Consider the following 27,612-nt stretch of genomic DNA (forward strand, 5'->3'; position numbering starts at 1 on the left):
AAGAGTGATCGCGGTTGAGAATATATTAATTAGAGATGTATTCAAGGTGTAGCAAGAGAGGAAAAGAAAGAGACAGATAGAGAGAGAGAGATAAGGAGAGATGGGGGATAAAGATAGAAAGCGCGCGCGCAGGGACGGACAAGGCGGAGAGGAGATGGATCGGGGGGAGGGAAGAGATTTTTTGGAGATTGAAAGAGAACTTGACGGCAAGAAATAATATTCCATTCGTTTATTCATTCAAATATAGGGTTGTTTTTATTCAAAATTTGTACATTTATATACATTGCAAATATTTAGGAGTGCATGAAATAATACTAAATACAGTAACATCGTGAAGAAAACATTGCCTTGATTACAATATCACTAAAATAAAGAAAACGAACAAAAAGGAACAGAAACCTTGAAACGAGAACTTGAAATAATAATTATTATTATTGTTATTACTCAGGCCTAATTGTCTAGCATATTATCTAAATCATCAAAGTAATGTTTAGTGGGATCATATAAGGGACCTACAATGACATTAAAATGAATTACGCTTTATGAATGAACATCGGTTGGAATGGAATTCCAAACAGTGGCGAGGGACATAATGAACTATTTGATATGCAAAAATTAAAAATAAATTTAGGATCGGGAGAAGATACGGATGGGAAACTCGAGCGTAGCCTGAGAAAATGAAAATTACTTATAAAGTTTATTTATCATTGAAAAGGGTTTCGTTGAAGAGGAATTTACATTATCTCCATGATCATGTCAACATGGTCAATGAGTTCAGTGAATTAAGAGTAATAATGCAGTTTTTATTATAGCGCATTTCAGAACTCTAAGGACTATCAATGCCCTTTACAGAAATAAAATTATACATTGAAAACTTGAACAGTGGATATTATTTGCACCCACAAAAAAAAGTGAGTCACCTTGACTCACTTTGGCGAGTCACCAGTTTGTCCGTATAGCGAAACACTTTTACGAATATGTGAGTCACCATGACTCATTAAAGATGAGTCTGATCATAGAAGACTCATTTTTAATGCATCATAGTGACTCATCTTTGCCTTGCAGACTCATTTGTAATGAGTCATGGTGACTCACATAATCTAAAGACTCACTTCAAATGAGTCACCTGACTCATTTAAAGTGAGTCATTAAGACGCAGACTCATTTTTAATGAGTCGTGGTGACTCATATAATCGCAAGACTCACTTTAAATGAGTCACATTGACTCGTTTGAAGTGAGTCAGTAAGACTCAGACTCGTTTGGAATGAGTCACGGTGACTCATGTGATCCTTCTAGTGTGTCGTTATACGGACAAACCAGTGACTCATCAATGATGAGTCAGGGTGACTCACGTTTTGCCTAGGTGAGTCACATGACTCAGATGGTTTTACTTAAATGAGTCATTACTTCTGTTCGTAGATCAAGCCTCTTGACTCACTTCATGTATGAAGAAGTGAGTCAAGGCGACTTAACTGAAAATGAGTCAAATACATATGTGATAATTAAACCAAAAGAAAAGGGTGTAAAATGATGCCAAATAAAATAAATGGTCTGTTGTCATCATAGGGGCTTTTCCAAAAATGATTAATAACATTTTCCAAGTAAACATGATCATCAGCAAAATTGAATGGATCAGGAAGTCTCATTGCATGCTTTAGATGTGCCGATTATGATGGACCTACAACCAACAGATCAATAGCCTAATGCTAACTTAACAGACACATCACAATCAGTTAAAGCAAAAGAACTAGAATGTATAAATGCATTGTACATGCCATCTGATTTATTTCCTCTCAACAATAAATCTCCGGAGTCACCATCAATATTACCAAAACAAAAGTGACCATTATGCATCCGTGATGTAACCACAACAGACAGAAATGTGTTTCATGGGATAAATGTTTAAGAGTTTACTTGAAAAATAATTATGGTTGCTGTGCATTTCTTTCTATAATAAAATCTATTCTCAAGCATAGAATCCAGTCACCAAACATGTAAATAAGTGCACTGCTACCTCTCATCAAATAAAAAATAAAACTATCAAGAGAGAGTGATAGATTTTATAACTGATTGGCAACATGGTTTAACCGACTAAACAAAGATAAAGCTGTCACAAAACGTCAATTTTTCAAACTTAAGCATACGTACAAACACAATTTAAATTTAAGAATCCCCATGCATGACACGGGAATTCCCCAAATGTCAATTTTTGCTGTAGGAAAACCCACAAAAATATTTTACTACTAATAGTACAAAAGACAATTTCAAAATGTGCAATTTGGATTCTCAATTAATTTTTAAAGCACTTCGCAGAATCCCCCATTCTTAATACCATTTCTCTCACTGTGAAGCCCTGGTATTTTCCGCAAAATCTGCCTCCTATAGCAGCTGTATCTTCAAGCAGGTACTGACCTTATCTATTTAAATATATTTGTGCAATTTTTTTTTTAAGGCAATTTTTTTTTTAAGGCAATTTTTTTTTAAAGGCAATGATAATTGTGGTGATTGGGCTATTAAGCAATACCTTTGACATGCTTGGAAGTGTGCAGATTGGCTTAAAATTAATGGCAGTGCTTTGTCAAATTTATAAAATTAGTTTCAAATCAGTTGCATGTGCTTACCATCTCAATAAATGTAAACATTGAGAATTGTTTCCATCATGTACTGATGTTGGAAGCCATAATCTTGAAAAGTGCCTTTGTATAATTCTTGGAATTAAATACTAAGTTGCTTGAAACTTACAAACTAACTAAAATTCCATAGAGAACCTTTAAAATGTTGTAATTCTTCAAATTTGTGGTGTTAAACTTATTTACATGTACAGTAACAAAATGTGTACAAAAATCAAAAAGTAGAATATTAATAGCTTAGTCTTCAATTCCCCCCCCAAAAAAAAAAAATTGTTGACCATCTGATCTGTAAAAATTTTGGGTCCAAATATCTTTTCTTTTTTGTGTGTGCAAAATCCTATTTTATCTGTGACAAAAATTTCATTAAGCATTTATACGTAATTCTTGGGATATGAAAAGATTTCCAATTCAAGGGCCACTGAAATTGTACTGAAGCAAAGCGAAATAATGCACATACTTGATGTCTAAATTCACGGTCAACCTGTCGTATCTATTTCAATCTATTTTGCACATAAAAGACAGATACAACACCTAAGGTGATTGCACGTAGAGAAAGTGTGATCAGCTGAGTTGCAGTAGCATCACCCAAGTAATTAATTTCTATTAAACTGAAGAACTACTGGCATCAGCATTTCGGACAGCATTTAAGTCATACAGGCTTCTTACGACCTTGGATGAAGGTTGAGATGTGGAATCTATGTTCATCAGAATCTTCTGAATGAATGTGAGGGTGTTACCCATCTTGGGGGTGTATGAGCAGTTGAATACATAATGGGCCGACATAAGCAGAGAGACTGCTGACATGAGGTAGGTGGTTTTCTCGCAGATGACTTCATTCTCTGCTGTAATATAGGATGATTGCAGAATTTCCGTGAATTTTTCATGATCACTGCTCAGAGTCAGACCTGCACTGTCGGGCTTACTTTTGTAGATGATTTTGGCGATTGGTCCGTTTTTTATCCTAAAAAAGGGAAACATAAGTGAGAAATGCTGATTAGTTTATTTCTGGTAATGTACACAAGGCAAATTGGTTGATCCTAGTGAAAATGATAATTTCAAGGTTATGCTAATACATATACTGCTAACTGTACTGTAGTCCAAGATGTACTAGTATGATATTAAATGAAACACCATAGTATTTACTTTGATACTTTACAAATTGTAGCCTAAAGAACCGCAAGACTTACAAAATTGTAACTGTAATAAAGAATTTCTTAGCCATGGTTGAGTAAGTGTTCACTATGAATTATCATCCAAGCTCTATCAAATTACATGGATGGAAATGAATAATAAATTGGACTCAGAGTTGAGAAATGTACTACTTTCTTGGAAACACCAAAACATCAAGTTGAACAGTTTGTATAGCCATCAAATCATTTATATACAAGTGGAACGCCTCTGGCAGTCTCGCCTGCATTACTCAGTTCAATATAGCAGCAGTGCTGACTTTGATGGTCAAAGTTCATTAAAGGACAAGTCCACCCCAACAAAAACACTGACATGGCAACACACCTGGCTCATGACATACTCCATTGAAAGTGCTTTTGTTGTTTTTTGGAAGCCCCCCAGTTATGGCCGCCACAAGTTACAGTGAGGTGAAGTCGAATTCACCTATACTTTTCTTAAGCCACTTCAAAAATTTCTAAGTGCCTTTTAAATCTGAAGTACTATTATTGCAACTTTCAATTAGAATAATATTAGCAATGAATTAATATTTTTTTTTTTTTTTTTGGGGGGGGGTGAAAATTAAGATATAGGACCTACTCTTCACTTTAAACCCCTATGAATTAAACCCTGGTGTGATATTGGTTTATAGGCTTCAGGAGGATGTTCTCAATTTATGAATCAACTCTGGAGATAATTTGAGATTCAATAAATCAATTATCACGAAAATTATACTGATGTGTAATCTTCTTTACATTGATGCTAAACAAAAGTTAGCAATCAAAATACTTAATCAAATGGGCAAAATCTAATCCCTTATTCTCATAAGTAGAATTCTATGGTAGGCAATGTTCTTTTCTTAATCTTTCGAAGGTTAGGATCTCACTGTGATAGTGAGTAATACATCATTTCAAAACTTATTAGAATTTCCTGTGTTAAAAGAGAGATTAAATCCAATATCTATTTCTTCTGACTTTTTAAGAGTTTTGTGGTGCCAGGTCTCATATGGCCTGTCAGTTGAGCTATCTAAATGGACATGCCTGCGACAGCTTCACTCACTCACTCAAAATTCTGCTGATATTTGTATAAACCTTAAATGAATTTTAAGCATCAAACTTACCTGGCTATGCTGACAAAGCAATGCCTTCTCTCCAAAAATAGTAGGAATCAACAGAAGTGCTCCACATGATTTGATCACTGCAAAGAAAAAAAAATGAAGACTAAACTCAAGCAATGTAACTCGAACTCCAGAATATCAGTATTTTTGTGGTTGTCCATTCAGAAATATTAAAAATATACAGTATACAATATACATTTTGACCAACTGGCCTGGGTCATCCTTCTTTAACCATTTGAATTGCACATCAGGTATAAATAGAAGAGTACACTTTGGAGCCATGTAATTATTGTCTTTCTCTCTCTTGAAATTAAAATGGGGTATATGGATTTGGGGCTGGTAAAACTCGGGGGGGGGGGGGCAAGTACAGTAACTCTTTAACCATTTTCAAAGTTTTCCTCCCAAGAATAAAATTATTGCAAACCCACTCCTTATCAAACATCTCAATAACATACTTTTCCTGGTGTCTTCATTTTCTGCTGCTGCAGCCAAGATCAGGTTTTTGAGCTCCAAACCTTGCTTGGGAGTCTTGCATATCTCTAGTAATGGATCAGCATATTCAAATGTCCTGCTTCCAACTTCTGCTTAGTTGGGTCCTCTGACAGTCTCTCAAACTCTTTCAACATCAAATGAAAAGAATAAAGAGGGAATTTAAACAGGGCAGTCTTATGTTTCTCTGCGTGAAAAAAAAGAAAAAGAATAGGTGTGTAAAAAATGGCTCAATCAAGAATAATTTTGAAGACTATGTGCAAATCTCTACACTCTTGATAAAATGACCCAACTGACTCCAGTCTTTCTTTGTCTCCACGAGTTGGAATCACTTTCATTCTATATATACAATAATCAATGTATTGAATTCATATGGAAATTTATTGGTGAACAATTACATACAGTTCTTGAAATGGGCCTATCACTTAACCCATTCACAAAGATAAGTTTTTGCATATGAGATGCTCAGTGAAATTGTCCCTTACTTGTCAGCAAGAACAAAAATTCTATTAATTAAGAACGAAGAGTAAATATTTTGCTCTTGTAAATTTTAGTACTTTGCAAATTTTGATCTCCTTTAACTATCATAATTTTAAGCCTGTACACGCTACTTACTGCATTGAGTGTGAAATGGTAGGACCTTTAGATTCTTCTCGATCAACAGACATGATATGATTGAGATCAGATAAAGATTAAAATTTCAAACTTTCTAAATATTATGTTTTCACACAATTTCTTGATTATTTCAAAGATGGATACTAATAAACTAGGTTAAAATACAGAATGTGATTGCATGATCCTAGAAATGTGAACATACCCATTTCTATAAAACTTATAGCTCCAATTCTAGTTAACCCTAACTAGGCCGGGGTTTTTTTTGGCTGTTCTGTGGCCGGGGGGGGGGGGGGGGGGGTTGATTCAACCCCCGGCCTGTTTAGGGTTAAGCATGGACTTGCTTATTGCAAGAATAGACCCTTGCTACACGTAAATCTAATGATAGATTCTTGAAGTTTCTTGATCTGTATTAACGCTGATTTGAACTTACCTCATCTTCATGGAAAAGGTAAGGGTACATATCCTTCAAGTAGGATTCAGTCCAGTTGCTGTTGATGATACCCTTGCGCCTATGGGCATAAGTTAGTAGATTGTCTATCATCAAGCTGTCCTGTCTTGTTTTTCTGGATTCATTCTGAAGCATCTTGATGTGAGCATTGATCGTTTCTTCATCCTCACTTTCTGGGGATGCAGGAAGGTACTTTCTTTATGCCATACATGTGTTTGCCTGCAGCTTTGTCTGGTTTGGGTGTAGTCCCCTTTCTTTGCTTCCATTTGTCCTAATGGATTATCACGTTCATGACATTTCCTGCAATTCCTGAATCTGTTGCGTAGTGACTTCTTCCAGTAGCCCTGTAAAAAAATAATAATAAAATTATAAAAAACAAATAAAATGTGCAAAAAAGAAAAAAAATGAATTGGAAATATTCTTAATGTTATTTTGATGGGATAAATGTGACATATGCTTCAGATAGTGACTGCATTTCCAAGTTAATAAAAACAAACACCACATCCATTCAAGATGGGGGCTCACATCTCAACATTATCTAATAAAAATATTCATCTTAATTATTGTTGGGAAAGGGGCACTTATCAAATTAAAAACACCTCAGTAGACCAGGAATAGGTCCTACAGTACACCTCTACATTTTTCTGTGAGAAGGAAATGCATGTAGTCCAGACTCACCCAAGGGTTCATTACATGCCTGCCTGTGGGGAATCTAGGACTATATGGAATGCCAATGCTGTACACAGCACACAATTTAAAAAATCATTAAAATATCACTTTTGTGACCATAATACTAATTTCTGTACAGTTGCAATTCATTTTTCATTAGTAGCTTGGGGGTAATTTTCGTATTCACCAGAGCACTTGAAAACTTAAATTTTGGGCATATTTTTGTGTACGCCCTCTATTAGTGGAAAAATAAAGGCAAGACAATTGTAGTTTTTCAATCTCTATTTTTAATTAAGAAAAATTAATTTAAAGAATCAAATTTAATTAAGAGACAAGTTACATGTATGTGATAAATAGCTGTAATGGAACCTAACATTGTCAAAAAATTAAACATTAGTCCCAAAGAAAAGGAGAAAATAGGCCAAACATTGCCAACCTTATTTCACCACACAGGGGGCAGTAACACTAACAGAGAACAAGGTTATATCATAACCTTGTTCATAGAATGAGTGGTCTAGATTTGATCTACCTGACAAAAAAAACATAGGGATCGATATGTGAGAGTCATTTTGAACTCAGATTATATCGATAGGCAAGTGACAAATAATAGTAAGTGCCAGACCTATCATCCAATAAGAGCAAGAATTGAAAAATACAGGAACTTGTTCTTCTCAGTACCGGTACCATCATCAATCATATGGAACCACCTGATTTACATTGAATAAACTCGCCATCGACAAACTCATTCAAGAATGCCATCGAAAAGACCTTCTAATCATCCCTTCGCCCTCCCTCAAGCTCACCCGATCTCAGGCTCATCCGATGCGTTCATGCCCAGGAGGGCCCTGCATCGTACACATCCAGATCCAGATTATAGGCCTAACTGTTAGATGTGGTAATCTGTTTCGTAGGATGTAGGGTCAGGTGTCGGACATTTTATATTTTTGAAGCCTTCTTTTTTGTCTTTTGATTAGCTTACCCTAAAAATATGAATTCAATAGTTGTAATCATCTTCTATTTTGTAATTCTCTATAATATTTCCTACATTTTGTACTAAAAATTGATGAAACTTCGCCTGTAAATTTCTTTGACTTGCTAAAGTCCTGACACCCAACCTGTCCGAACACACAACAATACATATCTAGGCTACACTCAATTAAACAGACGCGCAGCGGAGCTACACTACAGCCCAAAGACCTTATAATATATTACTAGACCGAAAGCTGCGCGCGCGTTCAGCACAAAACAAATGAGATTAGACTCCGCCTACCGCGATCATTTGAAGACAAAAATAAGCCCCCATTGACATTCATGAGCGTAAATATATTCATATTCCGGCCTTGTCATTGGCTAAGAGCGTCATTAATACGCGATTTCCCCGATTCTTTGTCATCGATACTAGTGGTATCGTGTTACAGAAGTAATTATTCATTTGACCTCATTACGTCATCTAATTTATTCATTCTGAAACTTTTCTTTCCACACAAAAATGGACCTACGAACACTCCGGTGAGTACGTATAAATTGATATAACCACATGAATTCAGTGGACTATTTACAAATTTCACACTGTATTTTGTGATCTTAGGTTATTTCTCTACCAAATTAGAGAGTTTACTATCATTCTTCTGTTAAAGGAAAGCAGGATTTGGTCTTTGAAATTGAAGTTAGATTGTCATCGTCGCCCAGTGCAGCCTGTATGTTGCTTGCAGTGTTGCGGTTATGCCGCTGTGTTAACCACATGTATTTTGTACGGGCTCCTAGCCGATTGGGCATCGAGAGAATTTCGGGCCGGTTTGGTTCACCTCCAATTAACAAGGACCAACCCACGATTGATTAAAGCAAGAAGAATGAAGCTTCTTTTTGTACACTGTAACGTTAGATCTAGAGGGAGATCTGCATCTATCTTCAGTAGATCGAAACCCAGTCAGGAATAAACTGTGAAGTGGAGTGTGGATGAAGATATATTGCCTGTCATTGTGTCAATCCTCACTTTCAGTTTCAGATATCAAATTTATTTTGCATAACTTCAGGCTTCTTCATTTAGCCCCCACCCATTTTAACTTATTGTTATTTATAAATAGGGTCTATAGTTAGACTCCTATAGACCAAAAGCTTCAGTCTCTCTATTTTGGTTGTTCCGCTGAACTGTGTTGGCTCACTCACGAATAGTAAAAAAAATGGCAGAAATTGTTGAATAAATCCCCAGAAACGACGGTTATTCCTGTATACGAAATAATATGCTGCTCTGCATGTTTGTCTTATTATCAATAGGCTAGATCTAGGACCTAGATCTAGATAGGCCTAACGTTAGATCTAATTTCTAACTTGGTTAACAGAGGAGACTAGGCCTAGTGTTACTGTTGGTTCTTATTAATATTATTTTAGACTTAGATCTAGGCCTACGGTACTTCACTTTTATTCATCGATGCTTTCTAATTCTAGGCCAACCTAATTCAAATCGAGTCATCTAAATTATACTTTCCCAACCCACGACACTTACCCCAGGCCCAGGGCTTATGATCTAGGTCTGTAATTTAGGCCTAGATCTAGGTCTGGGCCTAAACGACTCCATTTACCTGTCAGTGTCAGTGGACCAAGGACTAGATCTAATCTTGGTCAATAATGGCAATGAAGTTTAAACTTTTAGCCAGGAATAAAAGACATCAAATCCATATAGGCCTAGATCTCAGTTTAGAACCAAAGCTTTACTTTCTAGGTCTAGATAGATCGAGAGTCCATCGTTACTATCTAGATCTAGAACTACGAGTAATTTAGATACGCGAATGCTGTTGCACAGCTCTGAGTCTTGGACTAGATCTATACTTCTTACAAATAGATCTAGACCTAGTGCATGAGATGAAATTATGTTAAAGTCAAATGAAATAAGATTCGGAAATAAAAAGATGCAGATGTTTCTTTTTTGGGGGGAGGGCAGACATTTGAAAAAATTTAGAGAAACCTAAAATTCAGAAAGCGAGGGCCAGAAGTAACCAATATTACCTATGGCCGTTTTGTGCATTTTCTAAAATAAAATTGAAGGATGTCATGCAATTCTTTTTTTGATGAAGGTTTTCACATTTCATCTCTTACCCAAATCCCTCCCCTATACATACGGCCATGAGAAATATCACTTCTTATTATTGTACTCTCTTTTCTTTCACAAACAGGTTGAGTTTGAAGAAAAAGAAAAACAGGTTGAGTTTGAAGAAAAAGAAAAACAGGTTGAGTTTGAAGGACAAGAAAAACAGTATAGAGGTCTACCTATATGGTTCAAGATGATGATCATAAGTGCATGCATCATTTTGCAGATTCTCATCCAGGTATAAAAGTTAAACTAACCCATTCAAAATTACAGATACATTACATGCATTGAATGTTAACCATGTTTACATTAAATAAAAATAACCTGAGCCACAAAGAGGTAGGATCTGTACGGAACATACCGGTACACTTCTTAAATATACAGGCTCTCGAGTCTAAAGTAGAACCAATGTCAAAAGTTATGTACTTTGGGCAAATTTATAAAATTAGGACATGTCCTTGATCTTCTAGTAATTAAATTGCCTTTTTATTTCCTATTTGTTTATAAACAAAGCAATATTTATTTTTCACGAGTTATATTTCATAAATTCATTTTATTCATTCTTTAGTGTGATATTCATATTTCATATTTGTAGATTTACGATTTTTTTTTGGTTTTACATTTTGTCTAATAGGATGATGCAATTTGACAATTTCCATGGAGGTGATTGATGATGATAAATAATTGGTGAAGTAGGCCTAATAGAACAGTGCCTGGACCACAGAGAAATACAAACTACAGCAGTTATATGAGTGAGTGAGTGAGTTAGTTAGTGATTATTTTTTATAATGGAGGTTGTTCACATTTTTTTGGCAACAAATAGACCTGACTTTGAAAAACCCATTTCAATTTTGTTTCTAGATTATAGTTAGTGTCGTTTTTAATTACATATCAAAATATTCTGTGCAACAAAACATATCAACTTTAATTCTGACTATTCATATAATTTACATATGTTAATTTATATATTCATATTTACAAGAAATCTCTGTCATTTTTTCGAAGAGTACATGTAGTTAGAATGGAGAGTGGTATGTAAACTGTAGAGAACATTTTTAAGTGATATGCTTTTTAGAAGTACAACTTTATAATTAGAAGTAAGATTTCCTATGGTATGTTTTGAAGAAACATATATACCTATGCATAGTCTCACTTTTCTTAAAACATTTGTTTTATAAATCATGACAATTTAATTGGTTTTCTTTCTCTATTTTTTTAAAATCTGCAGGACTGGTGTAACAGATGTTTTCATTCAAGAAATCCAACTATTCAACATTGAAGACTTAGGAACCACGTGATGAACATGGAAAAGTTTTTTTTTTCCAAGTCCAATTAAAAAAAAAATTATTATCACAACCCAAATTCATGACGTATGAAATTTCTTATTGATTTTCATTAAAATTGGTTGCACAAAGAGAAGCTATAAACATACAAATAGGAGCAGCGGATTGAAGTTGCTTGAAAGTGGGGGGGGGGGGCACAGGGAAAATGCTGTTTTATGTGAAATTTTTAAAAAGTTGCGAGCAAGCAAAATTTTGACATTTTAAAAACAAATATCCCATTTTGTGATAAATTTTCGACAAAATATTCAAAATGATATATTTCACCCTTTGCTTTCCTTTTTCTTTTTTCCCCTTGGTCGTGATTTTGTTTTTTTTTTTTGGGGGGCAAGAGCATTGGCGGCGGAAGGCAAAAAATTTAGGGGGGGTCCACCTGAATTTATCCACCTAAATCTTAGAAGGGACCACAAAAATTTCCAGCAAAAAAAGGTTGTCAACCACAATTTTAGGGGGGCACAACAATTTTAAGGGGGGTTCTACCTGAATTTAGGGGGGGGCGCAGGAAAAAAAATTTGACGAGCAAAAAAAAAAGATTCTCAACAAAAAATTTAGGAGGGGGGACAGGTCCCCCTATCCCACCGCTTCCACCGCCTATGGGCAAGAGTCCTTCAAGCCCCCCCCCCCCCTCCATCTGTACGAACCTGCTTATATACCCCACTCACATGAATTATTAAACTTAATGCTCACAGGATTTCCTTCAGAAGTATATTATAGAAATGAAAATATTGTTTTCTTGTTTCAAAGGGCACTCGTCATGGTGACCATAAAACAGATCCTTCTCAAGTGAAAGGGGCACAGAACAAATTCTTTAGAAGCGCTCTTGGGTAAAAGGGGGCAGTGATTCAAGAAAGGGTACTTTCAAGAAGGCGAGGGGGCACTTTGTATTACATGAAACGGGCTCTCAGATGGAAGGGCACAGAACACGTGGGGGGCATTTTTGGGGTGTCTGGAAAACGAAGACCGAAGACCGAAGACCGGGGACACATATCACACTCGTGTGAAAGCGTTTGTAGTTCACGCACGAAGTGTGTACAAAGCAGTGCAAAGTGTGTACAAAACACGTGCGCGGGTTAGAATGGACTTTGGACCTTGCCCCTACACATGTTCTCCCATTGACATAACGCATGTCCCCGGTCTTCGATCTTCGTTTTCCAGACCTGTTGTTGGGTGTCTGGAAAACGAAGACAGAAGACCGGGGCCATCGCATCCGTCTAGCTAAAATAAACCATTATTATATTCAGATCAAATTCAGGAATATTCTGATATTGGATATGTAATGAATTATGATTGGTTAATGATTAATTGTATGGATATCGTAATGTGAATGATAATTGATTGAGCAATATATCGTGCTCAGCTCAGCTGGCATTAAAATTTTACACCATTGACATAACGCATGTCCCCGGTCTTCGATCTTCGTTTTCCAGACCTGTTGTTGGGTGTCTGGAAAACGAAGACAGAAGACCGGGGCCATCGCATCCGTCTAGCTAAAATAAACCATTATTATATTCAGATCAAATTCAGGAATATTCTGATATTGGATATGTAATCAGTTATCATTGGTTGATAAGTTAATGATTAATTGTAAGGATATCGTTATCAGCTAGGGCATAATTAATACCTAACAATTATAACGTACATAATTTATTTCACCCACGGAATTCAGCCATTGCAATTCTCAAAACTGTCATAAAAATGAAAACTTGCATACAATACACCTCATACTGCGCAATCACGTACAAGCAGACTCAACTTAAACTGGCGTTTGCAACTATTTTACTACCATTGACATTACGCATGTCCCCGGTCTTCGGTCTTCGGTTTCCAAACCTGTTGTTGGGTGTCTGGAAAACGAAGACAGAAGACCAGGGCCATCGCATCCGTCTAGCTAAAATAAACCATTATTATATTCAGATCAAATTCAGGAATATTCTGATATTGGATATGTGATGAATTATGATTGGTTGATAAGTTAATGATTAATTGTATGGATATCGTAATGTGAATGATAATTGATTGAGCAATATATCGCGCTCAGCTCAGCTGGCATTAAAATTTTATACCATTGACATAACGCATGTCCCCGGTCTTCGATCTTCGTTTTCCAGACCTGTTGTTGGGTGTCTGGAAAACGAAGACAGAAGACCGGGGCCATCGCATCCGTCTAGCTAAAATAAACCATTATTATATTCAGATCAAATTCAGGAATATTCTGATATTGGATATGTAATGAATTATTAATGATTAATTGTATGGATATCGTAATGTGAATGATAATTGATTGAGCAATATATCGCGCTCAGCTCAGCTGCATGGCATTAAAATTTTATACCATTGACATAACGCATGTCCCCGGTCTTCAATCTTCGTTTTCCAGACCTGTTGTTGGGTGTCTGGAAAACGAAGACAGAAGACCGGGGCCATGCATCGCATCCGTCTAGCTAAAATAAACCATTATTATATTCAGATCAAATTCAGGAATATTCTGATATTGGATATGTAATGAATTATGATTGGTTAATGATTAATTGTATGGATATCGTAATGTGAATGATAATTGATTGAGCAATATATCGCGCTCAGCTCAGCTGGCATTAAAATTTTATACCATTGACATAACGCATATGTCCCCGGTCTTCAATCTTCGTTTTCCAGACCTGTTGTTGGGTGTCTGGAAAACGAAGACAGAAGACCGGGGCCATCGCATCCGTCTAGCTAAAATAAACCATTATTATATTCAGATCAAATTCAGGAATATTCTGATATTGGATATGTGATGAATTATGATTGGTTGATAAGTTAATGATTAATTGTATGGATATCGTAATGTGAATGATAATTGATTGAGCAATATATCGCGCTCAGCTCAGCTGGCATTAAAATTTTATACCATTGACATAACGCATGTCCCGGTCTTCGATCTTCGTTTTCCAGACCTGTTGTTGGGTGTCTGGAAAACGAAGACAGAAGACCGGGCCATCGCATCCGTCTAGCTAAAATAAACCATTATTATATTCAGATCAAATTCAGGAATATTCTGATATTGGATATGTGATGAATTATGATTGGTTGATAAGTTAATGATTAATTGTATGGATATCGTAATGTGAATGATAATTGATTGAGCAATATATCGCGCTCAGCTCAGCTGCATGGCATTAAAATTTTATACCATTGACATAACGCATGTCCCCGGTCTTCGTTTTCCAGACCTGTTGTTGGGTGTCTGGAAAACGAAGACAGAAGACCGGGGCCATCGCATCCGTCTAGCTAAAATAAACCATTATTATATTCAGATCAAATTCAGGAATATTCTGATATTGGATATGTAATGAATTATGATTGGTTAATGATTAATTGTATGGATATCGTAATGTGAATGATAATTGATTGAGCAATATATCGTGCTCAGCTCAGCTGGCATTAAAATTTTACACCATTGACATAACGCATGTCCCCGGTCTTCGTTTTCCAGACCTGTTGTTGGGTGTCTGGAAAACGAAGACAGAAGACCGGGGCCATCGCATCCGTCTAGCTAAAATAAACCATTATTATATTCAGATCAAATTCAGGAATATTCTGATATTGGATATGTAATCAGTTATGATTGGTTGATAAGTTAATGATTAATTGTATGGATGTCGTGATGTGAATGATAATTGATCGAACAAAATATTGCTAAATTTTAAAATTCAATAACTTTGTTATCCGATTTTGATGAAATTTTCGGTATTATACTCGTGAATTCTACTCTATTCATTAAGCTATACATACTTTCAGCCCGGACCATCCCATTAAAAACTCCGTATAAAATAAACCTAATTGTAATAGAAAGCAATGTCATCGACCTAAGACAGGTGGCAAGCGCGCCCTTGTGAATGTATTTTCCATACGGTCGGCGAACATGAAACAATAGTGCGTCGCTTGCTTACTACTTTGCGGTTAAACCGGCCGAGACGTTCCCACGCGTACATTTCGAGACAGCAACATTCAGTACGCGTTTGGAAGCCCTGTTTACACGTGCATCGGCTTTTGGCTCAGAACCATAAGCCGATGCAGAATTGGCTTTTATGGTCTATCTTGCACCGCAGAATCGGCTAACACTCTCTGGGAATCGACGGGCGGACGACATTTATACCGTTTTCATACTGAAGGCGAAGTTGAGTTACTCCGGAATAACTCCCGATTGAGTTTATACTGTGGCTTAATTGTACTGCGGACCGACTTTAAACCCCCTTTCATATTGGCAAACACCGCAGCGGTGTATCCGCAGTTGTTGCCATGGTTTCCAAGCGAGTTCGCGCCATACGTGCTGCGAGATCACAGCGATAAGTGCATACCGCATTTCCGGTGCGGAGTAACTCCGTTTGTAACCCTCTTCTCGAAGTGGGTTGAGTACACCGCTTTGAATCCGGATCAACTAATCTCAGACTTTTCGGTTACAGCCCGATAGACCGCGGGTCCGTTAGACCGCGGGTCCGATAGACCGCGGGCCCGATAGTCCGCGGGTCCGATAGACCGCGGGCCCGATAGACCGCGGGTCCGATAGTCCGCGGTGTGTGTAAAATTATCATCATGACAATATAATGAAATTCATGTTATAAAGAGGTCAATGATACGAGTCCATGGGGTTCTATAACGATGACCCACTGGACAATCGCCCCCTGACATCTACTTCAAGGAAAATATTATCCCCATATTTTTATCGTCGGGGACTGTTACCCCCCCCCCCCCGGAAATATACCCTCTAGACGCCATACGGAGCCTCTAAAATGCCATCGACTTGACGACATGGCGAGATACTTTATCTTGCCATATCGACTAAATAAGATTATTATGTCCGCATGGCGAGATACGTTATCCTGCCAAGTCAGTCCACTTATAAAAAGTTATGTGTCAACAGTCAACATGACGAGAACATGGCGATTCATCGGGATTCTTGCCGGGACTTGTACACTTCATATCTCGCCATGTGGACATATGGACTTGACAAGATAGAATATATCGCTATGTCGAAATAATAAGCTTATTAATTACTTAGGCGGCGGAAGTGGGGGGGGGGCTTTCCCCCCTAAATTTTTAGTTGAGAACCTTTTTTTTGGTCGTCAATATCTTTTCTACGTCCCCTCTCCCTAAATTGAGGTAGACCACCCTAAAATATTTTTGCCCCCCCCCCCCTAATTTTGGTTGATAACCTTCCTTTTTTTTCCTTGTCAAAATATTTTGGTGGTCCCTCCTAAAATTTTGGTTGATTTGCTTGTCAATTTTTTACCTGTGTCCATCCCAAAGTTTCAGGTGGATCCCCCTAAATGTTTTGCCTTCGGCCGCCAATGATTAATTAAGACATGGTAAGATAAAGTACCACGCCATGTCGTCACGTTAAGGCATTTTCACAATTATTATTTTCATAATTATCTGGGACAATTGTCTGGAGAGTAAATTTCTGGGGGGGGGGGGTAACAGTCCCCGGCGGTAAAAAAATATGGGGATAATATTTTCCTTGAAGTAGTTGTCAGGGGTGATTGCCCTAATGGGTTATTGTTATAGAACCCATGCAGGCGCGGATCCAGGATTTCAAGGGGAGGGAGGGGGAGCAAATTTGATCTGATGTTTGGCGCCCATGTGTACTTTTCGAAAAATGGCGCCTACTCCCTACCGGTCAGACTAACTTAAATTATCTTATAATCACATTAAAAAAGAAATAAAGACCACTTTTTAATGTGTTCTTGAAAAAAAATCCATGAATACATAAATACCAAAAGGTAGGGGGACACAGGGGCGGTTCCAGCCTTCGCCAATAGGGGGGGGGGGGTGGGGCGGAAATTTGTTTTCAGCCATATTTTCCCCGATCGGCAGCTCGAAGATAATTTTTGTTTGTTTCTTTGAAGGGGTAGTCCTTATTAGTCACTTCTTGGCTTTATTCTCATAAATTAATACATAATATCATAATCCTCATTTATATGATTCGAGCGCGAAGCGCGAGCTAATTTTTTGGGAAATTTTAAAGTTGAACTGATTCTGGGCAATGTTTGTTATCCTGAAAAAGACATGTATGCAACTTAATAATTACTACGAACGCAAAGCGCGAGGGAAATGAACTGATGAAAAAAATACCTGTTACATTTGATTTGACAATCAAATAATGCGAGCGCGAAGCGCGAGCTGAATCTCTTCGAAATTTTCACCCAAAGAAAGGAAATTCTAAGCACTTTTTTATTAACTCAAGCAGAATAGGTATATGAGAAAACAAATAAATCAAGCGCGAAGCGCGAGCGGAAAATTTCTAGATTTAGTTCCATGATATTTACTGAACGAGACACTCTATTCATGATTTGTAAATCCTAAAAAAAAAATGAGATTTAGACCTAAAAGGGGGCCACTCTGTTCATGTTTTGTAAATCATCAAAAGGATGAGTAATATGGGGTCTTCCTACATTAATAATGCGAGCACAAAGCGCGAGCAGAAAATTGTTCAATATTGTGATCTGAAAATGGATAATGATTTAAATTAGAGAAAGTTGGGTATCTGAATAAACATGCTCGAGTGTGTTTCATATTTAGACCTAGAATCTAGGCATTCTAAATACAACTTTAATCATGAAAATCATGAAACTTTGATAGTCCGATCTGAAAAAAGAGAGTCAATTTCAGCTTTATATTTCTAGCACTTTGTAAAAAAATTGTAAGGTGGATATGGATCGCACTTAAAAAAGAGCTGATATTATTATGACTTTGAGTTTTGACATAGGACCGGGACATCCTTACGACATGCCATCATATGAAAATGATGACTATCTTCCTATTAATCTTGCTAAGCGTGAGATGAAACAAAGGGACAATTTAATTATTAAATTGATATCATATTTATTAATGCCTATTGAGGGCACAAAATCTGATGATATCATGGCATAAAAACTGGACATTTCACTTTTGTGATTATGAATAGGATGCATCAGTTAATATATTTGTAACCATTAATGCGAGCGCAAGTCGCGACCTATAATTTTTGATAAACTGTCATGAAAAGGGGATTTTAAGTAGTTTGTTGTATAAACTATATTGAAACATTTATATAACTCGCCAATCAAAATGCGAGCGTGCAGCACGCTAGCTGATGCGTCTTAACAATCAGACAAGAAAAGGGATATTTTGAAAACTTTATGGAATACACGAAAATATAGGTACATGATAAATCAAAATTTGCGAGCGCGTAGCGCAAGCAGCAAATGTTAACATTCAAACCATAAAATTGACATTTTTACAGAGCACTTTTCAAAAACCAATTTTTAAATTACACAAAATAATGAAAGTTCGATTTCCGAGGTGAAATATATATGTGTTGTATATTGACTTCCAAACTTGATATTGGAACTACATTTTGAGCAAGATATGTAAATCACCTAATAGGCAATGCGAGCGCGAAGCGCGAGCGAAAGTTTTATATAGTTGCATTAAAGATTCTTTTTATTTTCCAAGTCTTCCCCTCATCTTATTTCATGCCTTCGTCGTCCTTCTCTTTTCTCCTCTCTTTTTCATCCTTTTTTCTTCTTTCTTTCCTTCTTTTCTTTTTTTGCTCCGCCAAGGGGGGGGGGGGGGCTCGGCCCCTGGATCCGCCTATGGAGAGAAGGGGCGGGAAAATATAACAAGCAAAAAAAGGGTTATCATCGCCAAATTAAGGTCATCTCGTCCCAAAATACATGTTTTATTTCGATTTAGAATAATGTATTTCTATGATTATAAAAGACCAAAATAGTAGGGGGACATTTTATATTGTGTCCCCCCGACTATTTTGAGTAGGTGGGACACGTTCCCCCCCCCTTTCCCCCTGGGATTTCCGCCCATGATGTAATATCAGTGGGAGCGCGAAGCACGAGTGATTTTGGGGGGTTTCAATTTGGTTTAACTTCTCACCAGATTAAGCCCTACCAGAATATTGTAAACCGGAGCTGTAGTTTCTGTACTGTTGTTTTAGTATACCCTTCAATATCATTAATGATAACCTCTAGGGAATATGCAATCTCGACTAATTATCCTCATCAGTGGCATATTTATTCAGCATGGGTGCCGGGGGGGGGGGGATCGAGGGCACCAAGATATAAAAATAGATGAAATGGGGGGTAGACGTTAAAGAAAATCTGAGATTTTATTCTTGAAAAACACATTGAGGTATCTCACAAGGCCTGAATAAATAATGAGAACCCGAAGCGCGATCTGATTTTTTTCCCTGTATTTTATCTTGAAAGCCTAAGTCAGGGGCGGTCCCAGCTTCCGCCAATGGGGGAGGGGCCATTTTTTCACCTATATTTTCCCCGATCGGCCGCTCAAAGTTGATTTGTCCAAGTGCCGTAATGAGCCAACAATTTCGAGGGGGCTCGATATGGCGTATCGCATAAAATCGATAAGAAGTTGGCAGTGAGCGAAGCGAGCAAGCAAATATGTTGACACTTTTATTACAAAAATACAAGGTTGTGATAGTATTATAGATTTTGACATGATATTTGGAAAATAATAGTATATTTCATCCTAATATCCCTTTCATTTCTCTCTATTTTTTCTAAGCGTTGATTCTCTCTTTTTTGTTGGGGGAAGGGGCAAACGCCCATGTCCTGACAGTAATTTCCTAGATTTACTTTATAAGCAACATAAATGTGTTAAATCTCAAAAGCCAAATGCAAGCTAAAAATCAAATTTCATGTATATTGTCCTGAAAGTTTAACATTCTTGGCAATGTTTGTGAACCTGAACAGGACGCGTATGTAACTAGATAATTACCACGAGCGCGAAGCGCGAGCAGAAATGTTACATATTATGGCCTGGTCGAAAAGTTAGCCATTAAGAAGATACATATTTCAACGATTAAACTGAACATTTTTGATATTCCAACCTAAAAAAGATGAGATTTCAAATCCCCCAATGGGACATTCGACATTCATTTCCATCTCTCTCTTTCTTATCTTTCTTCCCATCTTTCTCTCTTTTTAATATTATTCTCTTCCTATTTTTTCTTCTTCTTTTCCCCCTTTTCGTTTCTTTTCTCTTTCCCCCAATTACTTATCCCTCTTTCTTTTTCTTTCCTTTCCCCTTTTTTCTCTTTTAATCTTTTTTTCTTCTCTCCCTCCCCACTCTCCACTCTCTCTCTCTCTTTATTCTCTTCTTTTCCCCTCTTCCTCTATCTCTCTTTCCAGACACCCAACAACAGGTCTGGAAAACGAAGATCGAAGACCGGGGACATGCGTTATGTCAATGGTGTGAAATTTTAATGCCAGCTGAGCTGAGCGCGATATATTGCTCAATCAATTATCATTCACATTACGATATCCATACAATTAATCATTAACTTATCAACCAATCATAATTCATTACATATCCAATATCAGAATATTTCTGAATTTGATCTGAATATAATAATGGTTTATTTTAGCTAGACGGATGCGATGGCCCCGGTCTTCTGTCTTCGTTTTCCAGACACCCAACAACAGGTCTGGAAAACGAAGATCGAAGACCGGGGACATGCGTTATGTCAATGGTATAAAATTTTAATGCCAGCTGAGCTGAGCGCGACATATTGCTCAATCAATTATCATTCACATTACGATATCCATAACTTATCAACCAATCATAATTCATCACATATCCAATATCAGAATATTCCTGAATTTGATCTGAATATAATAATGGTTTATTTTAGCTAGACGGATGCGATGGCCCCGGTCTTCTGTCTTCGTTTTCCAGACACCCAACAACAGGTCTGGAAAACGAAGATCGAAGACCGGGGACATGCGTTATGTCAATGGTATAAAATTTTAATGCCAGCTGAGCTGAGCGCGATATATTGCTCAATCAATTATCATTCACATTACGATATCCATACAATTAATCATTAACCAATCATAATTCATTACAGTCATATCCAATATCAGAATATTCCTGAATTTGATCTGAATATAATAATGGTTTATTTTAGCTAGACGGATGCGATGGCCCCGGTCTTCTGTCTTCGTTTTCCAGACACCCAACATCAGGTCTGGAAAACGAAGATCGAAGACCGGGGACATGCGTTATGTCAATGGTATAAAATTTTAATGCCAGCTGAGCTGAGCGCGATATATTGCTCAATCAATTATCATTCACATTACGATATCCATACAATTAATCATTAACTTATCAACCAATCATAATTCATCACATATCCAATATCAGAATATTCCTGAATTTGATCTGAATATAATAATGGTTTATTTTAGCTAGACGGATGCGATGGCCCCGGTCTTCTGTCTTCGTTTTCCAGACACCCAACAACAGGTCTGGAAAACGAAGATTGAAGACCGGGGACATATGCGTTATGTCAATGGTATAAAATTTTAATGCTATATAGCTGAGCTGAGCGCGATATATTGCTCAATCAATTATCATTCACATTACGATATCCATACAATTAATCATTAACCAATCATAATTCATTACATATCCAATATCAGAATATTCCTGAATTTGATCTGAATATAATAATGGTTTATTTTAGCTAGACGGATGCAATGGCCCCGGTCTTCTGTCTTCGTTTTCCAGACACCCAACAACAGGTCTGGAAAACGAAGATCGAAGACCGGGGACATGCGTTATGTCAATGGTATAAAATTTTAATGCCAGCTGAGCTGAGCGCGATATATTGCTCAATCAATTATCAGTACATTACGATATCCATACAATTAATCATTAACCAATCATAATTCATTACATATCCAATATCAGAATATTCCTGAATTTGATCTGAATATAATAATGGTTTATTTTAGCTAGACGGATGCGATGGCCCCGGTCTTCTGTCTTCGTTTTCCAGACACCCAACAACAGGTCTGGAAAACGAAGATCGAAGACCGGGGACATGCGTTATGTCAATGGTATAAAATTTTAATGCCAGCTGAGCTGAGCGCGATATATTGCTCAATCAATTATCATTCACATTACGATATCCATACAATTAATCATTAACCAATCATAATTCATTACATATCCAATATCAGAATATTCCTGAATTTGATCTGAATATAATAATGGTTTATTTTAGCTAGACGGATGCGATGGCCCCGGTCTTCTGTCTTCGTTTTCCAGACACCCAACAACAGGTCTGGAAAACGAAGATCGAAGACCGGGGACATGCGTTATGTCAATGGTATAAAATTTTAATGCCAGCTGAGCTGAGCGCGATATATTGCTCACTCAATTATCATTCACATTACGATATCCATACAATTAATCATTAACCAATTATAATTCATTACATATCCAATATCAGAATATTCCTGAATTTGATCTGAATATAATAATGGTTTATTTTAGCTAGACGGATGCGATGGCCCCGGTCTTCTGTCTTCGTTTTCCAGACACCCAACAACAGGTCTGGAAAACGAAGATCGAAGACCGGGGACATGCGTTATGTCAATGGTATAAAATTTTAATGCCAGCTGAGCTGAGCGCGATATATTGCTCAATCAATTATCATTCACATTACGATATCCATACAATTAATCATTAACCAATCATAATTCATTACATATCCAATATCAGAATATTCCTGAATTTGATCTGAATATAATAATGGTTTATTTTAGCTAGACGGATGCGATGGCCCCGGTCTTCTGTCTTCGTTTTCCAGACACCCAACAACAGGTCTGGAAAACGAAGATCGAAGACCGGGGACATGCGTTATGTCAATGGTGTGAAATTTTAATGCCAGCTGAGCTGAGCGCGATATATTGCTCAATCAATTATCACTCACATTACGATATCCATACAATTAATCATTAACTTATCAACCAATCATAATTCATCACATATCCAATATCAGAATATTCCTGAATTTGATCTGAATATAATAAAGGTTTATTTTAGCTAGACGGATGCGATGGCCCCGGTCTTCTGTCTTCGTTTTCCAGACACCCAACAACAGGTCTGGAAAACGAAGATCGAAGACCGGGGACATGCGTTATGTCAATGGTATAAAATTTTAATGCCAGCTGAGCTGAGCGCGATATATTGCTCAATCAATTATCATTCACATTACGATATCCATACAATTAATCATTAACCAATCATAATTCATTACATATCCAATATCAGAATATTCCTGAATTTGATCTGAATATAATAATGGTTTATTTTAGCTAGACGGATGCGATGGCCCCGGTCTTCTGTCTTCGTTTTCCAGACACCCAACAACAGGTCTGGAAAACGAAGATCGAAGACCGGGGACATGCGTTATGTCAATGGTGTGAAATTTTAATGCCAGCTGAGCTGAGCGCGATATATTGCTCAATCAATTATCATTCACATTACGATATCCATACAATTAATCATTAACCAATCATAATTCATTACATATCCAATATCAGAATATTCCTGAATTTGATCTGAATATAATAATGGTTTATTTTAGCTAGACGGATGCGATGGCCCCGGTCTTCTGTCTTCGTTTTCCAGACACCCAACAACAGGTCTGGAAAACGAAGATCGAAGACCGGGACATGCGTTATGTCAATGGTGTGAAATTTTAATGCCAGCTGAGCTGAGCGCGATATATTGCTCAATCAATTATCACTCACATTACGATATCCATACAATTAATCATTAACTTATCAACCAATCATAATTCATCACATATCCAATATCAGAATATTCCTGAATTTGATCTGAATATAATAAAGGTTTATTTTAGCTAGACGGATGCGATGGCCCCGGTCTTCTGTCTTCGTTTTCCAGACACCCAACAACAGGTCTGGAAAACGAAGATCGAAGACCGGGGACATGCGTTATGTCAATGGTATCAAATTTTAATGCCAGCTGAGCTGAGCGCGATATATTGCTCAATCAATTATCATTCACATTACGATATCCATACAATTAATCATAACCAATCATAATTCATTACATATCCAATATCAGAATATTCCTGAATTTGATCTGAATATAATAATGGTTTATTTTAGCTAGACGGATGCGATGGCCCCGGTCTTCTGTCTTCGTTTTCCAGACACCCAACAACAGGTCTGGAAAACGAAGATCGAAGACCGGGGACATGCGTATTATGTCAATGGGAGAACATGTGTAGGGGGCAAGGTCCAGTCCATTCTAACCCGCGCACGTGTTTTGTACACACTTTGCACTGCTTTGTACACGCTTCGTGCGTGAACTACAAACGCTTTCACACGAGTGTGATACGTGTCCCCGGTCTTCGGTCTTCGTTTTCCAGACACCCGGGCATTTTGGGGTGAAAAATTGCATAAAAGGAAGAGCACTAATTGGTATTACCTAAAACAGGTTCTCATCAGGTGAAAGGGACACAGTACACGTTCGTGAGGGGGCATTTTCTTGCATAAAAAGGCACTTTTCAGTGCTTCAAAAAGTAGGGGGAATTGTGCCCCCCCCCAGCATACAAAAACATATTTATTTTGGTTCAAACTATTAACATACGCTTAAGAAAAAAGTAAAGCTTAATCCTCTGATAATGTGATTTTTTTCTGGATAATTAATAAAATGTCTTTCATTTGTGTTCATATAGTATTTGTACCGAGCTAAAATGAAAGGGATTTGGAATTGGCAAAATTCAAAGTGAGACGGAGATCGAGAGAGGGAAAGAGTGATGAGAAGTGGGTTGAAAAGAGATGAGAAAGAAATGGAGGGGCATATAATTATGAAGAGATAATTTAGAGGGGGTGGTGAGAGAGCTGGTGTTGGAAGTAGGAACAAAAGGGGTGGAAGAGAAATAAGACGAGATTTTTGGAAACCAGGAGACAGATAACAAGTGGGAAAATAAGAAGGAAATATATGAAAAGTTAAGTTGCAAAAGGGGCTAGGGCCACTCCAAGAAAATCATTTTTTTTTTATTCTCCCATATTGCAATATTCTTATGCGAAAATGAATTTTCATGATACCCTACCATTAGAAATTCAAAATTGGGTATAAAAGAAATCTACTTATCTTCATATTTTTTAAAGATATTATTTTCCAGAAAAATTATGAATGGACCTAACCCCTTTTGAAAAAAGTGAATTTTCTTTTTTAGTTCACTTTTTTATGGGAATTTCAACTTTTCTATGGTATCATCTTATAGAGCTACTAAAAATCAATTAAGACATAAAAATCAAATTTGATTAAAAATGGACCTAACCCCTTTTAAAAGTGAGCTCTTCATATGTAGGAGAAGGGCGGCACAAAAGAACAAGAGTGAGAAAATGATTAAATGGAAAAAAAACAGAGTAAGAAATGCTGGAGAATAAAGGGGACAGGAAACATATTGAGCATGATAAACTGGGGCCCGTTTCATCATGAGTTACAAGTATGGTAACTACGAATACCAATCATAATCAAGGTTCCCACGGTTATCACAATAATAGCGATGTTTAAATAGCTCAGTGTAATTCATTATGAAACGGACGCCAGAAGAAAGCAGGCACGGGGATCCATGAAGATTTTTTTTTTTTACTTCTCCAAATTAGATTTGTAACAAGAAATGACTCTTTTAGTGGTGAAAGTTATTTTTTTCAGTATTCATACTCAACCAGTGAAAATGAATACCATCATTGTAATAACCATGATTTGCCCCCACCCCACCTCCACCTTTTTACCTAATCGCGACTTGATCTTGATCTACTCTTTTCATCTTCCCTTTTAGAATTAGCATAGGCCTATAAGACGCAATACAAACATTGTTTTGTTTTTAAGTGATATCGCTTGTGATATCGATACTTTATAAAGCGCAACGTATCGTCTCAGATTTGCGCTTGCTTGATTCGCTGAATCCTTCGCGTCACGAGCGCGTAACAAAATGAATACATTAATAAATTTGCCAAGTTGACCTTTGTCATTGCGCTGGTGTGCGTATTGTCTAATACACGTACAAAACCACAGTTGACGAGGGAGCATCGTACGAAATTAATATTAATGGGGGCTTATTTTAGCTTCTAATGGATTAAACAAAATGGCGGTAGCTTCGGGGGCCTGCTACAGCCCTACAAGTACAGCCATATAGCACACACACATACACGCATCCGTCTGGTGCACGAAATCCCGCACGTAATCCTCTCAAAGTTCCACAAATCATCACCTAAATTGAGAATCAATTATTCTTGTCCACCAAATTTCCTCTCATTCTCTTCAGCAAATTAATTTCTCAGCGGCCTACAGGTGAAATGAACAAAATTATTCTCAAAACTGCAGGATTAAAACGATTTTACTCACAGTATTCTCTTGATCCAATTCAGCAATGGCGACGTCAAACGGGAATGTTCGCGCGATGGTTGACGTCATAGCGTGCAAGTAGCGCATGCGCGCACGGCTTTATTCTTGACTCATTTTTTTTTTGTAAATGAGTCAATCGCCGATCTTGACTCATTTTTTACAACTATGTGAGTCAGTCGGAGCATTCTGCAAGTGAGTCATTTCGTTATTGACTCACTTGTTAATTACAGATGAGTCAACTAAGACTCATTTAATTTTGTTAGTGAGTCAAGTTTCGCCTGACTCACAAATATTATACATAAATGAGTCACATGACTCACTTTTATCTGTGGGTGATGATATTAAGCAACAACAACATTCATAAGAACAGTTTACTATGGTTGTCATGACCAGTTAAAAATAAGACCAAACTTATGCGCTCGCAACAACAGAGGGCAGCATTAACAGTTACCAAAATTGCTGCATGATAGGCCTAACCAGTTTTCCATTTTCATCTTGATTTGCATATACGCCAATAAAATCTTATTCATGCAGCTAATCATGCTTCATGGATAAAAAGAAAAATATGAAGATAATAATTGTCAAATCACACAATCACAAAAGTCCAGATTATAAAATTTGGGAGGGGGCATTATGCGAAAATATAATATTACTTTTGTTTTTCATGATTGTCGAGAAGACGTTCACTCTGAAAACAAATCAGTCAAATTTACTAGACATGTAGTCAGCTGGGTGCAACTGATATGGCAATCACTGATATTCGAATTTCTGACATATTCTCGTAAGAAATAACTCCGTTCTAGTAAAATATGACGAGAAA

At 37.1% G+C, this 27,612-nt stretch overlaps 1 long non-coding RNA gene across 2 annotated transcripts; it reads right to left on the minus strand.

Annotated features, from left to right (window-relative positions):
• Window positions 1-2,470: 2,470 nt before the first annotated feature.
• LOC121420179 lies at window positions 2,471-27,110 on the minus strand. Of its 2 annotated transcripts, none has more exons than XR_005970713.1 (5): window positions 26,793-27,110; window positions 6,447-6,808; window positions 5,368-5,528; window positions 4,916-4,992; window positions 2,471-3,592 (listed from the first exon to the last, which is right to left on the minus strand). It is a non-coding gene; the product is annotated as an uncharacterized LOC121420179 (long non-coding RNA). The 2 variants fall into 2 exon arrangements; XR_005970714.1 differs by lacking the exon at window positions 26,793-27,110 and adding an exon at window positions 7,937-8,054.
• Window positions 27,111-27,612: the final 502 nt, after the last annotated feature.

Source organism: Lytechinus variegatus, chromosome 8, assembly GCF_018143015.1.
Source record: "Lytechinus variegatus isolate NC3 chromosome 8, Lvar_3.0, whole genome shotgun sequence".
NCBI classification, from domain to species: Eukaryota; Metazoa; Echinodermata; class Echinoidea; order Temnopleuroida; family Toxopneustidae; genus Lytechinus; species Lytechinus variegatus.